The sequence below is a fragment of the Tachyglossus aculeatus genome (assembly GCF_015852505.1).
Source record: "Tachyglossus aculeatus isolate mTacAcu1 chromosome 12 unlocalized genomic scaffold, mTacAcu1.pri SUPER_6_unloc_2, whole genome shotgun sequence".
Lineage (NCBI taxonomy): Eukaryota > Metazoa > Chordata > Mammalia > Monotremata > Tachyglossidae > Tachyglossus > Tachyglossus aculeatus.
The window spans coordinates 10,579,557-10,593,304 of record NW_024044829.1 but is presented as its reverse complement, the minus strand read 5'-3'; positions in this window follow the sequence as shown (position 1 = coordinate 10,593,304).

Here is a 13,748-nt window from a genome sequence, read left to right as displayed (position 1 = left end):
AATATAGGGGAACTGATTGGGGTGGCCGGGGGTCCCAGCCACAATTCTCCAAACCTTGTTTACAATTTGCTTATCAAAACTACCCTGAGGGGGCCACCCCACCCCAAGGTGGGCCACTCATTCATACAAAATAGAGTGAGCTTCTGTTTCTTTAGGGTAATCCCATAATCATACCCATCCCGGTATCCTTCTTTAAAGTGACTGAGCATACAGTTCAAAGGCGTTTCTGGCGGGCTGGCTGAACCTCCCATTCTTACAGCACAAAGACACAAACAAACAACAACCTGGAGGCGAACACATCCTTCCAGTAGACGTTGGAGAAGTTGCCTTGAAGATATTCGTCCCCGATCCAGGTGGAAACCTGCCTGGCGGTCTGTGAGCGAGGCGGTTTCAGACAGACGATCGTAAAACAGAACTTCCTAAAGGCAACGCTTCCACACATAGAACAGATTCATAGACAACCGCGGAACCAGAACCAGAACCAGAATCGGGCAGTGACCCAACGTCTTGGGGTGCCCGGGGAATCGAGGCGCAAAGCGCTAACTGCCGCGTCCGGCACTCGTTCCCTCCAAAAAACAGAAACCAGGTTACCTCCGGAAGTTGTTGATCGTTGCCGATCCCAGGATCCACCAGGCCGAAATGAGGTTCAGTCGCCATCAGGGGACAGTTTAGACCTCTCAGCCTTGAGTTCCGGGGCCCTGGAACGTCTCAGGGGCCGGCCCCCCTAGAAGTCAGAGCAGAATGGTCTCCTTCCCCCGAGGCCGAGGTCCTCCCAGATTGGGTCTCCACGGTGACACGGGACACCGTGAATCTCGCTGGGGCCTCCAAATGTTGTGCCGAGAATCAGCGAGTGAGACCCAGGTAGTAATTTAGAAGTGGATTTTATTAGTGCGTGGCTGCAAGGGGCCAGGAACCCAGATCAAGCAGCCCCGATCAGGGGTAGGGCCGGAGTTTATAAAGGCACAAAACGCAAGGCTAACGGTCAGGAGTTGCGAATCAGTGGAAAGTTTAGAGAAACAGAGGCTTGCAATTGGTTAATTTTCGCTTGGGGTCATAAACGGCCCTGAACAGGGTGGGGGAGGGCTTTTGTCAGGCAGGTCAGGGTGGGGGAAGCCTTTTGTTAGGCAGGTTTTGTGGCGGGAAGTTTTGGCGGGCATTCTTCTTCCGTGAAGAAGGTTGTACAAAAGGATGGGAGGAAGGGATGGGAAAACAAAATGGAGATCAGACAAACCCGATCACAACACTTATGCACCTCAAATGCCCTCTCATCTGGCCTAGAAGACCTTGGGTAGAATAATCACAGCTGGAGGAATTTGCAGGAAGCAAATTTCTCCTTTTTTACCTCAAATATTTTCTTCTTTTAAAGCCTTGAAGACCTTAAGTAGAGAAATAAAAGCTGGGGATGGTTTGCATGAAGCGAATTTCCCCTTCCTCGCCTCAGATATTCTCTTTTCCACCTTGAAGACATTCGGTAGAGATGTAAAAGCTGGACATAGTCTGCAGGAAGCAGATTTCTCCTTATGCTCCTCAAATATGCCCTCTGTTGGCCTTGAAGAACTTCGGTAGAGAAATCTAAGCTGCAAGGCTTTGCATGAAGCTCATTACCCCTTTTTCATCTCAAGTAAATGCTTTTCAGGTCTTGAAGACTTAGGTAGATAAACGAAAACAGGAGCTGGTTTTACATGAAGCAAAATTCTCTTTTTACACCTCACCTATTCCCTTTGGAGGCCTTGAAGACGTCAGATGGATAGATAAAAGCTGGAAATGGTTTGCATGAAGCGAAGACTCCTTTTAAACCTCAAATAGTCTCTTTTCGTTCTCAGTGAATAGGCCTGGGAGGCCTGAATTGGAGCAATGAACAGGAGATGTATCTGTCACATGAAGCACATTTCTCCCTTTTCACCTAAAGTGTTCTCTTGTACGTCCTTGAAGACCTTAGGGAATTAAAGCTCGAAATTGTTTGCATACAACAAATGGATAATTTTTCACCTCTCAGATGCCCTTCGAAGGCCTTGAAGACGTAAGATGGACAAATAAGCAGGACAGTGTTTGAATGAACTAAACTCCCCCCTTTTTTAATGCCATATAATATTTTTTCAGGCCCTCAAGAGCTTAGTGAATAAAATGAAAGCAGGAAATGATTTGCATAAATCGAAGTTCTCCTTTTTCCCTGGAAAGATTCTCTTTTGAGGCCTTGAAGACCTTAGAAAAGTATCAATTGAAGATTGTGTGAATGAGACAAACCTTCTCCTTTTTCACCTCAAATAACCTTTTTCGGAGGCCTCGAAATCCTCAGTCAGAAAAAGAAAAGCCAAGATTGTTCACATGCAGAAGGCTTCTTCCTTTCGCCTCAAATATTCTCTTTATTCATTCTCAATTAAAAGACCTTGAAGGTCCGTGGTGGAGAAAGGACCAGAAGATATATTTACAGGGAAACAGATTTCCTCTTTGGCACCTCAAGTACTCTCTTTCGAGGCCTTGAAGACCTTGGGTGGACGAATAAAGAAAGGGGTTTTTGCATGAAGCAAAATTCTCCTTTTCAAACCCCAAATATTGTCTTTTCAGGCCTTGAAAACTTTAGATAGAGAAACTACAGCAGAAGATTGTCCTCTTAGAGCACATTTCCTCTTTTTCATCTCAGATGTTCTCCTTGGTGGCCCTGACGCCCTCCTAAGCTAGGGAAAGCACAGTGGAGATTCTTTACATGAAGCAAATTTCTCCTTTGGCACTGCCAATAAGATGGTGAACCCCAGTTGGGACAACCTGATTCCGCTGTATCTACCCCAGCGCTTAAAACAGTGCTTGACACATAGTAAGTACTTAACAAATGCACTTATTTCTATTGGTATTATTATTATTCTCAGTTTAGGAGGTGCTGACGGGTTCTGAGGATGGGGTTATGGGAACGAATCACTGATACTGACTGGGTGGACTTGAAAGGAAAATTCCTGGTTTCAGAAAGAATAGCTTGTAGCCTAAGGTTCGTCCCCTTCTATCTTAGAGTTGAGACAGTGTACCAAACTGGGGCGAGGAGCTCACTGCGTTCTCTCTTCTGAATGGCCCTGTCCCCTTTAAAAATATCTCAGTGATGGAAAATGGAGAAATAATCTGTCAGCCTACATTTCCTTCTCCCCCTTTTCAGTCCATCAGAAAACTGCTTTCCCCATCTTCAAAGCCCCTCCATCATCCCACCACTTCTAGAATGCCTCGCACGATTCATTTTTCTTCTCACTACGTCATTTCACCCAACTACCAATCAGTATCCTAAACTACTTCTCCATTTTTGCACTCACACCCGCCATTATAGTTTTGTACATAGTGGCTTTAATAAAATGTACTCTTTAAATGTATAATCATTTATTTACCATTATTTCCATTCTGTTCTTCGCTCTCCCATTAAGTAGGTCTGTGTCTATCTCCCCTGTTAAATGTTAAGCTCTTGGAAAACAGGGGTGGTGTTTAATTTATTTTGATCTCTCTGAAGTGTTCATTACAGTACTTTACACCCAGGATGCATTGAACAAATATCATTGATTGATTGATGGATGGATGGATAGAGAGATGGATGAATGGATGGGTTGTTGGATGGATGGATGGATGGACGGGTGGGTGGGTAGATGGATGGATAGATGGATGGGTGGATGGATGGATGGATGGGTGAATCGTCTGCTGTGTGACCTTGGGCAAAGCACTTCATTTCTCTGTGCCTCAGGTATCTCATCTGTAAAATGGGGAATGAGACTGTGAGTCGCACATGGGATAGGGAATGTGTAAACCCTGATTAGCCTGTACTCGTCGCAGCATTTAGCACAGTGATTGGCCCTTAGTAAGCGTTTTACAAGTACCATTCATTCATTCAATCGTATTTATTGAGTGCTTACTTTGTGCAGAGCACCGTACTAAGCGCTTGGGAAGTACAAGTTGGAAACACATAGAAACGGTTCGTACCCATCAGTGTGCTCACTGTCTAGAAGGGGGAGAAAGGCAACAAAACGAAACAGGTAGACAGGTGTCAAAGTCGGCAGAACAAATGGAATTAAAGCTAAATGCACATCATTAACAAAATAAATAGAATAGTAAATATGCACAAGTAAAATAAATAAAGTAATAAATCTGTACAAATATATATATACAAGTGCTGTGAACAAGGGAAGGAGGAAGGGCATGGGGAATAAGGAGGAGGCGAGGAAAAAGGGGGTTCAGTCTGGGAAGGGCTCCTGGAGGAGGAGAGCTCTGAGTAGGGCTTTGAAGGGAGGAAGAGAACTAGCTTGGCGCATGTGTGGAGGGAAGGCTAAGACAGACTGAGGTAGGACTGACAATCCAGTTTTGGGGAGGCATCATGGCCTAAAGGAAGCGGGGTCCCTGTAGACTGTAAGGTCACTGTGGGCTGGGAATGTGTTTAACAACTCGGTTAAACTGAATTCTTCCTTCTAGACTGTGAGCCCACTGTTGGGTAGGGACCGTCTCTATATGTTGCCAACTTGTACTTCCCAAGCGCTTAGTACAGTGCTCTGCACACAGTAAGCGCTCAATAAATACGATTGATTGATTGATTGATTCCAGGCCAGGGGGAGGATATGGGCCGGGGTTCGACGGCGGGACGGGCGAGAACCAGGTACAGTGAGGAGGGTAGAGCTAGAGGAGCGAAGGGTATAGGCTGAACTGTTGAAGGAGAGAAGGGAGGTGAGGTAGAAGGAGAGAAGGGAGGTGAGGTAGGAGGGGGCGAGGTGATGGAAAGCCTTGAAGCCGAGAGTGAGGAGGTTTTGATTTATGTGTAGGTTGATTGGCTGTCATTGGAGATTTTTGAGGAGGGGAGTAACATGCCCAGAGCGTTTCTGCACAAAGATGATACGGGCAGCAGTGTGAAGTACAGACCGAAGTGGAGAGAGACTGGAGGATGGTCGATCAGAGAGGAGGCTGATGCAGTAATCCAGTCGGGGTAGGGTAAGTGATTGAACGAGCTAGGAAGTGATTTGGATGGAGAAGAAAGGGCGGATCTTGGCGATGTTGCGGAGGTGAGGCTGGCAGTTATTGGTTACGGATTGGATGTGAGGGTTGAACGAGAGAGCAGAGTTGAGGATGACACCAAGGTTGCGGGCTTGTGAGACGGGAAGGATGAGAGTGCCGTCTACAGTGATGGGAAGGTCAGGGAGAGGACCGGTTTTGGGAGGGAAGATAAGGAGTTCAGTCTTGGACATATTGAGTTGCAGACATCCAGATGGAGATGTCCTGAAGGCAGGAGGAGACCCGAACCTGAAGGGAGGGAGAGAGAGCAGGGGCAGAGATGTAGATTTGGGTGTCATCAGCGTAGCGATGATAGCTGAAGCCATGGGAGTGAATGAGTTCACCAAAGGGGGTGAGTGTAGGTAGAGAATAGAAGAGGACCAAGAACTGACCCATGAGGAACCCCTACAGTAAGGGGATGCGAGGGGGAGGAGGAGCCCACAAAGGAGTCGGAGAATGAACGGCCGGAGAGACAAGAGGAGAATTAAGAGAGGACGGAGTCAGTGAAGCCAGGTTTGGATAGCATGTTGAGGGGAAGTGGGTGGTCCACCGTGACGAAGGTAGCTGAGAGGTCGAGGAGGATTAGGATTGAGTTGGAGCCATTGGATTTGGTAAGAAGGAGGTCATTGGTGACCTTTGAGTGGGCAGTTTCAGTGGAGTGTAGGGGACAGAAGCCAGACTGGAGGAGGTCAGGGAGACAATTAGCTTTGAGGCATTCGAGGCAGCGGGTGTAGACGACTTTTTCTAGGAGTTTGGAAAGGACTGGTAGGAGGCAGATTGGGTGATAACTAGAAGGGGAAGTGGGGTGAAGAGGGTTTTTTTTAGAATGGGAGAGACATGAGCATGTTTGAAGGCAGAGGGGAAGGGACCAGTGCAGAGTGACCAGTTGAAGATGGAAGGTAAGTGCGGAAGGAGGGAAGGGGCGAGAGATTTCATAGAATCAGAGGGAATAGTGTCTGAAGCACAGGTGGATGGAGTAGCACTTGAGAGGAGGAAGGGGAGCTCATCTAAAGATACTCCTGGGAAGGATGGGAGTGTAGCAGAGAGGGTTGAGAGCCGGGGCATTGGAGAAGGGAGAGGAGTGACTTTGGGGAATTCGGACCTGATGGAATTAATTTTACTAATGAAGTAGGAGGCCAGATCGTTGGTGGTGAGGGATGGAGGAGGGGGAGGAACAGGGGGCCTGAGAAGGGAGTTAAATATACGGAAGAGCAGATGGGGATGAGCACAGGTGTCAATAAGGGAGAAGAAATAGTTTTGCCTGGCAGAGGAGATGGCAGTTTTAAGGCAGGAAAGGATAAACCTGAAGTGAACAAAGTTGGCTTGGTGGAGTGAAGAAGGCAGATAGTTGCAGTGATCCAAGGCTGTGCGTTAGTGGTACGAGAGCGTCAAAGGGAATGGGGAGCGAGCGAGTTGAGTCGAGTAAAGAGGGTAGAGTTGAGAGCAGTAATCTGGTTATCAGGATTGGGTAGAGAGGATAGGGAGGCGAGATGGGGTGCTATACGCTGAGAAAGATGGATGGGGTCGAGAGTGCGGAGGTCTCTGTGATGTAGTAATATAGTTTTACAGGGGAGAGGAGTGTGAATGAGGAGACAGGTGAGAAGGTTATGATCAGAGAGAGGGATTGCAGAGTTGGTGAGGATGGAGATAGTGCAGCGGTAGGGGATGGTGAGGTCGAGGATGTAGCCAAGTTGGTGATTGGGTGAGGTGGAGTGGAGCAGAATGTTGACAGCGAAAAGGAGAGATAGAAGGCGGGTGGCAGAGGAGTCACCAGGGACATCCATGTGGATGTCCACTATTATTATTATCATTATTATTGTGGATGGGTGGATGGGTGGGTGGTTGGATGGATAGATAGACAGATGGGTGAACAGACAGATCGTTGGACAGATGGGTGGTCAGGAGGATGGATGGATGGATGGATGAATGAATGGATTACAGACAAAATTTGCTCAGTCAAATGCATTCATTCATTCAATCATATTTATTGACTGCTTACTGTGCACAGAGCTCTGTACTAATCGCTTGGAAAATACAATTAGCAATAAATGGAGACAATCCCAGCGCATGACGTACTCACAGTCTGGAAAGGGGAAGACAGACATCAAAACAAGTAAACAGGCAGTCAAATGTGGGGGACAATTTCCATGATTACATCCCTGCTCCCTTGTTACCCTCTGATTTTTTGATATATTAAATCCTGATTTTACAGAGAGACCCAAAGAGTTTACGTGGCTGGACTAAGGTCATTCATTCATTTATTCAGTCGTATTTATTGAGCACTTACTGTGTTCAGAACACTGTACTAAGCGCTTGGGAAGTACCAGTTGGCAACATATAGAGACGGTTCCTACCCAAAAGCGGGCTCACAGTCTAGAAAGGGGACACAGAGAACAAAACAAAACATATTAACAAAATAAAATGAATAGAATAAATATGTACAAATAAATAAATGAATAAAGTAATAAATACGTACAAACATATATACAGGTGATGTGGGGAGGGGAAGGAGGTTAGGCGGGGGGGTTGGGAGGGGGAGGAGGGGGAGACGAAGGAGGCGGCTCAGTCTATGAAGGCCTCCAGGAGGAGGTGAGCTCTCAGTAGGGCTTTGAAGGGAGGAAGAGAGCTAGATTGGCGGATGTGCAGAGGGAGGGCATTCCAGGCCAGGTGGATGACGTGGGCCGGGGGTCGACGGCGGGACAAGCGAGAAAGAGGCATGGTGAGGAGATTAGCGGCAGAGGAGCGGTGGGTGCGGGCTGGGCTGTAGAAGGAGAGAAGGGAGGTGAGGTAGGAGGGGGCGAGGTGATGGAGTGCCTTGAAACCGAGGGTGAGGAGTTTTTGCCTGATGCGTAGGTTGATTGGTAGCCACTGGAGATTTTTGAGTTCATACAGCAGGTCAGTGGCAGAACCGGGCAGACCTTTCCAATCTCATGACTCCCAGCCACATGCTCATTCCACTAAGCCATGATGCCGCCCAAACTATCACTTGCCAGTCATTTATTCATTCATTTAATCAGTCATATTTATTGAGTGCTTACCGTATGCCGAACACTGTACTACGAGCTTGGAAAGTGCAATTCAGAATAAAGAGAGACAATCCCTGCCCACACCAGGCTTGCAGTCACTCACGTCTTATCAGCCTCTGTCCCAGACACTGAGAAATCCTCAGATGCTGGACTTTCTCTTTGGACAGCTCTTTATCCCGAGGGTTCCTGAGAGGCCCGCCCTCCATCACACCGCGCGGCCTTGCTGCTCCCGGAAGGATCCTCTCCTCAGAGCGCGCGTCCATAGACGCCCGGGACTCTGGTCCCGAGAGGCCCGCCCGCCATCACACCTCGTGGCCCCTGCTGCTCCCGGAAGGATCCTCTCCTCAGAGTGCCCCCATAGACACCCGGGACTACGTTCCCGAGAGGCCCGCCCGCCATCACACCGCGTGGCCCCCGCTGCTCCTGGAAGGATCTTCTCCTCAGAGCGCCAGAGAGGCCCGCCATAGACGCCCGGGACTCCGTTCCCAAGAGGCCCGCCCGCCATCACACCGCGTGGCCCCCGCTGCTCCCGGAAGGAGCCTCTCCTCAGAGCGCCGCCATAGACGCCCGGGACTCCGTTCCCAAGAGGCCCGCCCGCCATCACACCGCGTGGCCCCCGCTGCTCCCGGAAGGAGCCTCTCCTCAGAGCGCCGCCATAGACGCCCGGGACTCCGTTCCCAAGAGGCCCGCCCGCCATCACACCGCGTGGCCCCCGCTGCTCCCGGAAGGAGCCTCTCCTCAGAGCGCCGCCATAGACGACCGGGACTCCGTTACCGAGAGGCCCGTCCGCCATCAAACCGCGCGGCCTTGCTGCTCCTGGAAAGATCCTCTCCTCAGAGCGCGCCGCCATAGACGACTGGGACTCCGTTCCTGAGAGGCCCTCCCACCCGCCATCACACCGCGTGTCCCCCGCTGCTCCAGGAATGATCCTCTCCTCAGAGCGCCCCCATAGACACCCGGGACTCCGTTCCAGAGAGGCCCGCCCGCCATCACACCGCGCGGCCTTGCCGCTCCTGGAAGGATCCTCTCCTCAGAGCACGCTGCCATAAACAACCGGGACTCCGTTCCTGAGAGGCCCGCCCGCCCGCCATCACACTGCGTGTCCCCCGCTGCTCCAGGAATGATCCTCTCCTCAGAGCGCCCCCATAGACGCCCGGGATTCCGTTCCCGAGAGGCCCGCCCGCCATCACACCGCGTGGCCCCAGCTGCTCCCGGAAAGCTCTTCTCCTCCGAGCGCCGCCATAGACGCCCCCTGCTTCCACCCCCACCCACTTAAGCGACCTTCCTTATAGTGCCCCCCAACCCCCTTCCCGGTCCTGTCCTGACTGACTCCCCCACCCCCCACCCCGGGAAAAAGGCCCTTGTTATCACCAAGATACATTAACGACAACCTCATTCGCACCTACTCAGCCTTCCTCTCCCGCCATCGACCCCCGGCCCACGTCCTCCCCCGGGCCTGGAATGCCCTCCTTCTGCCCATCCGCCAAGCTAGCTCTCTTCCTCCCTTCAAGGCCCTACTGAGAACTCATCTCCTCCAGGAGGCCTTCCCAGACTGAGCCACTTTCTTACTCACACCCTCGTCCCCCTCTCCTCCCCCGCATCTTACCTCCTTCTCTTCCCCGCAGCACCTGTATATACGCACATATGTTTGTACGTACTTATTACTCTATTTATTTATTTTACTTGTACCTACCTATTCTATTTTATTTTGTTAGCATGTTTGGTTTTGTTCTCTGTCTCCCCCTTCTAGACTATGAGCCCACTGTTGGGTAGGGACTGTCTCTATATGTTGCCAGCTTGTACTTCCCAAGCGCTTAGTACAGTGCTCTACACACAGTAAGCGCTCAATAAATACGATTGATTGATTTACATGGATGCCCCCACTGTCAGTACCCTGATGGGGAATGATATCTTCAGGAAAGGGAAACATACATTTTATCCCTTAGAGGAGGGAAGAGGAATCTCCCCTTTAGGATTCTCCACGGGGCGGACTTCATGTCCCGGTTCCTCAGGCTGTAGATGACGGGGTTCAGGGTGGGGGTCACCACTGTGTAGAACACGGACACCAGCAGGTCCGGGGTCGAGGGGGAGTCAGGCACGGGCTTGAGGTAGGCAATGACGGCCGTAGCGTGGAAGATGGTGACGATGGCGAGATGAGGCAGGCAGGTGGAGAAGGCTTTAGCCCGGCCCTCGGTGGCCGGCATCCTCAGCACAGCCTGGAAGATGCACACGTAGGAGATGATGATGAAGACAAAGCAGCCTGAACATAGAGCTACCCCACCGGTGACGCTCCCATGAATGGCGACATGGTCCTCGGAGCAGGAGATCTTCCGCAGGGTGGGGAAATCACAGAAGAACTCCTGGGCGATGTTGGACCTACAAAAGTTCAGGAAGAAAGTTGAAGCTGAATACAAGACCCCAGATAACACCCCGCTGATCCAGGAGGCGGTTGCCATCTTTCCACAGGCCGTGTAGGTCATGATGATCTCCTAGCACAGGTCGTGACAGATGGCGGCATAGTGGTCTTAGTACATAGCTGTGAGGATGGGAAACTCTGAACTGACAAACAGGACCACCAGGAAGACCTGAGCAGCACAGCCCAAGAAGGAGATGGAGGTGTGATTGGTCAAGGAGTTGAGGACGGAATTCGGGACGATGGCAGTGATGAGGCAGAAGTCGTTGACAGACAGGTTCCTGAGGACGAAGTACATGGGGGTGTGGAGGCGCCGGTCGAGGATGGTGACGATGATGATGAGGAGCTTCCCCATCAAGGCCGCCAGGTAGACCAGGAGGAACAGCGCGGCATGGACGAGCTGCAGCTCCCGGATGTCTGAGAATCCCAACAGGAGGAATCCCGTCACCACAGAGATGTGGGCCATTTTTGAGAGACAGCACTGACTTTCTGCAATGGATGAGGGAAGATCCAAAGTTAGAGTCCATTGATGGGAAGAGTGAACAAATTGAGTTGCTGGTGATTCTCTGTGGAGAGGAGACAGTTACTGACTTTAAAATGATCTGTGAGTTCACCGTGGAGACATTGAACATTTCTTGGGAATCATGTGGACTCCGTGCACAGGAAGAAGGAAGACTTCAATTTAGAGACACTGATGTTGCGGGTGAAGGAATAAGACTGAGTCAATCAATTCTATTTATTGAGTACCTACATAGGACACGGTATTAGTACATATGATCACTGATTGCCCCCAAGGAGCTTCAATTTTATTGGAAGAACCAAGCTTCAAACTGTGTAGAAGCAGGATGCACTATTGGTAAGAACACAGGCCTAGGAGTCAGAGGACCTAGGTCCTAATTCCAACTCTACCAGTTCCCTGCTGCATAGCCACGGGAATGTGACTTAATTTCTCTACACCTCAGTTTTCTCAATAGTAAAATGGGGATTCGATACCTGTTTTCCCTCTTACTTAGTGAATACCTTATGGGATACGGTTGTTTATATGGTTTGTTTTTTGCTTAGCACATAGTAAGCACATAATGAATTTCAAGAGAATTATTTTTGGTTGAGAAGACAGAAACAAAAACGAATAGTAGATAGCAGAGGTCAGAGAAAATAAAGATATGTTCATGAACGTTGGGAAATGTTTTCGGTAGTTTTAGGGTCAAACAAGAAGTGCCTTTACACAGAAATTCATCCATTTCCTGGAGAGAGAATGGTCCTGGTATAGAGAAGGACCTGGATTCTAATCCTGTCTCCGTTCCTTGTCTGCTGCATGATCTGGGGCCAGTCACTTACCTTCTCTATGCCTCGGTTACTTCATCTGAAAAATGGGGCTTACAACTGTGAGCAGCCTATGATGCATGGACTATGACCAACCTGAATAGCTTGTATCCACCCCTGTGCTTAATACAGTACCTGACACATTATAAGCACTGAACGATATAATGAAACAAACAACAACAATAACAAAACACGTATTCTCCAAACTGATTCCATTTGCTGACATATCTGTATTCACACTTGAACGCACACAAACACAAGCATACGTCATCATTCATCTAGTACCTTCCTAAAGCATCGCTCAGCCTACATCTCTCCACTCCTCAACCTCCTCTCATGACAAGTTTTGTTTTTTCACAAGTAACAAAAACTCACAATCGGTTTGAAGGCTCTCCGCCGGATGACTGCATTTCAGCCTCTTTCTATTGTTTAACACGTCTTCTCAGCCCTCAAGGAAATTTTCTAGTTGTTACCCGTGATCGATTCTCCCGTTTAAATCCTAGCTTGGAACTCCCTCTCTTATCCACTCAAAATCAGAAAGCACAGTTCTTTCTGAATTCTGAGCACTGCTAAAATCTCCAACCCACCCTCAACACCGACCAGCTTCCCCGGTTCATTTCCTAGCCCTGTAAATCCACTTCACCTAACTCAAGCGTGAATCACCTCATGTCCATCCTCATTTAGTGGACAAAGCATGGGCCAAGACTTTCTCCTCTTGACTGTGAGCTCCTGGAGGGCAACATAAACATCTACCAGCTCTGTTCTATTGTACTCTCCCAAACATAGCTTAGTGTGAATCAGAGGACTTTGGTTCTAATCCTGGCTCTGTCGCTTTGCTTGATGAGGAATGTTGGGCAAGTCGTTTCACTTCTCTGGACCCCAGTTTCCTCATCTGTAACATGGCATGCAATAATTGCGTATTCATCTTTCCATTCTTTCTTTCCTTCTGGAAGGGGCAGGGAATGTGTCTGTTATGGTGTTCTAAAGTGCATAGAGCACAGGCCTGGGAGTAAGAAGAGGTAAGAATGACCTGGGTTCTAATTACAGCTCAGCCTCAGGTCTGCTATGTGACAATGGGCAAGTCATTTAACTTCTCTGAGCCTCAGTTAGCTCATCTGTAAAATGGAGGTAAAGGCTGTAAGCCCCATGTGGAACGAATTGTGTATTCAACCTGCCAAACTTGTATCTACCCCAGCGCTTAGGGCAGTGCTTGGGACATAGTAAGAGCTTAACAAGTACTACTATTATTACTCTCCATGTGCTTAGTGCTAGCAATTGCTCAATCTGTGTGATTCAAGATTAATTGATTGATAGTAAATTAGACTGAATCGACATTGCCTAGTTGGCTGGAAAGCCCATGAGGGCAGGGATTCCAACCTTTCCCACTATTTGTCATTTCCCAACATTTGGGAAGAACTCTTACAGGGAGGAATTGCTGATAGTGCCAGTCGCTTTCCAAATCTGGTCACAGTCTCTCAGCCCTGCCTGTTCTTTACCCTCTGCAAGAGATTCTGGGATCCTCTGAAGGCCAAAGTGACTGTCCACAGTGCTGACGTTGTGCTGGAACACTGTAGCCTGGCAGGTAGTTGGCATGGTAGCAAGGTTTGAGGAGTAAGGAGGAGAAGTTTGCGATGGTTGATGGTTACTAAACTGGAAAACACCTCCCCACCTGCTAGCACCCTTGCCCGCTGGGGGCTGAGGCCCTGGTCTAAACCAACCTTAGGCCCCAGACTGACTCCATCTCTTCCATCCTCATACTCGTCCCGTTCTGCCCTTACATCCCACTCATCCCCAGTCACTGTGACCGGGGCAGCGTGGGGCTGGGTATCGCCTACTTCTGCAGGGCTAGGCTGGTCCCCTCTTTCCCCTCAGACTCATGGGTTCAGTCAACCAGAAAGGAACAGAAAGTAGCTCTCACTCCCTCTCCACTCTCCTCTAGACCCTGAGTAGCTCTCCAGGCAGGCCCCCGTCCTGGTAGATAA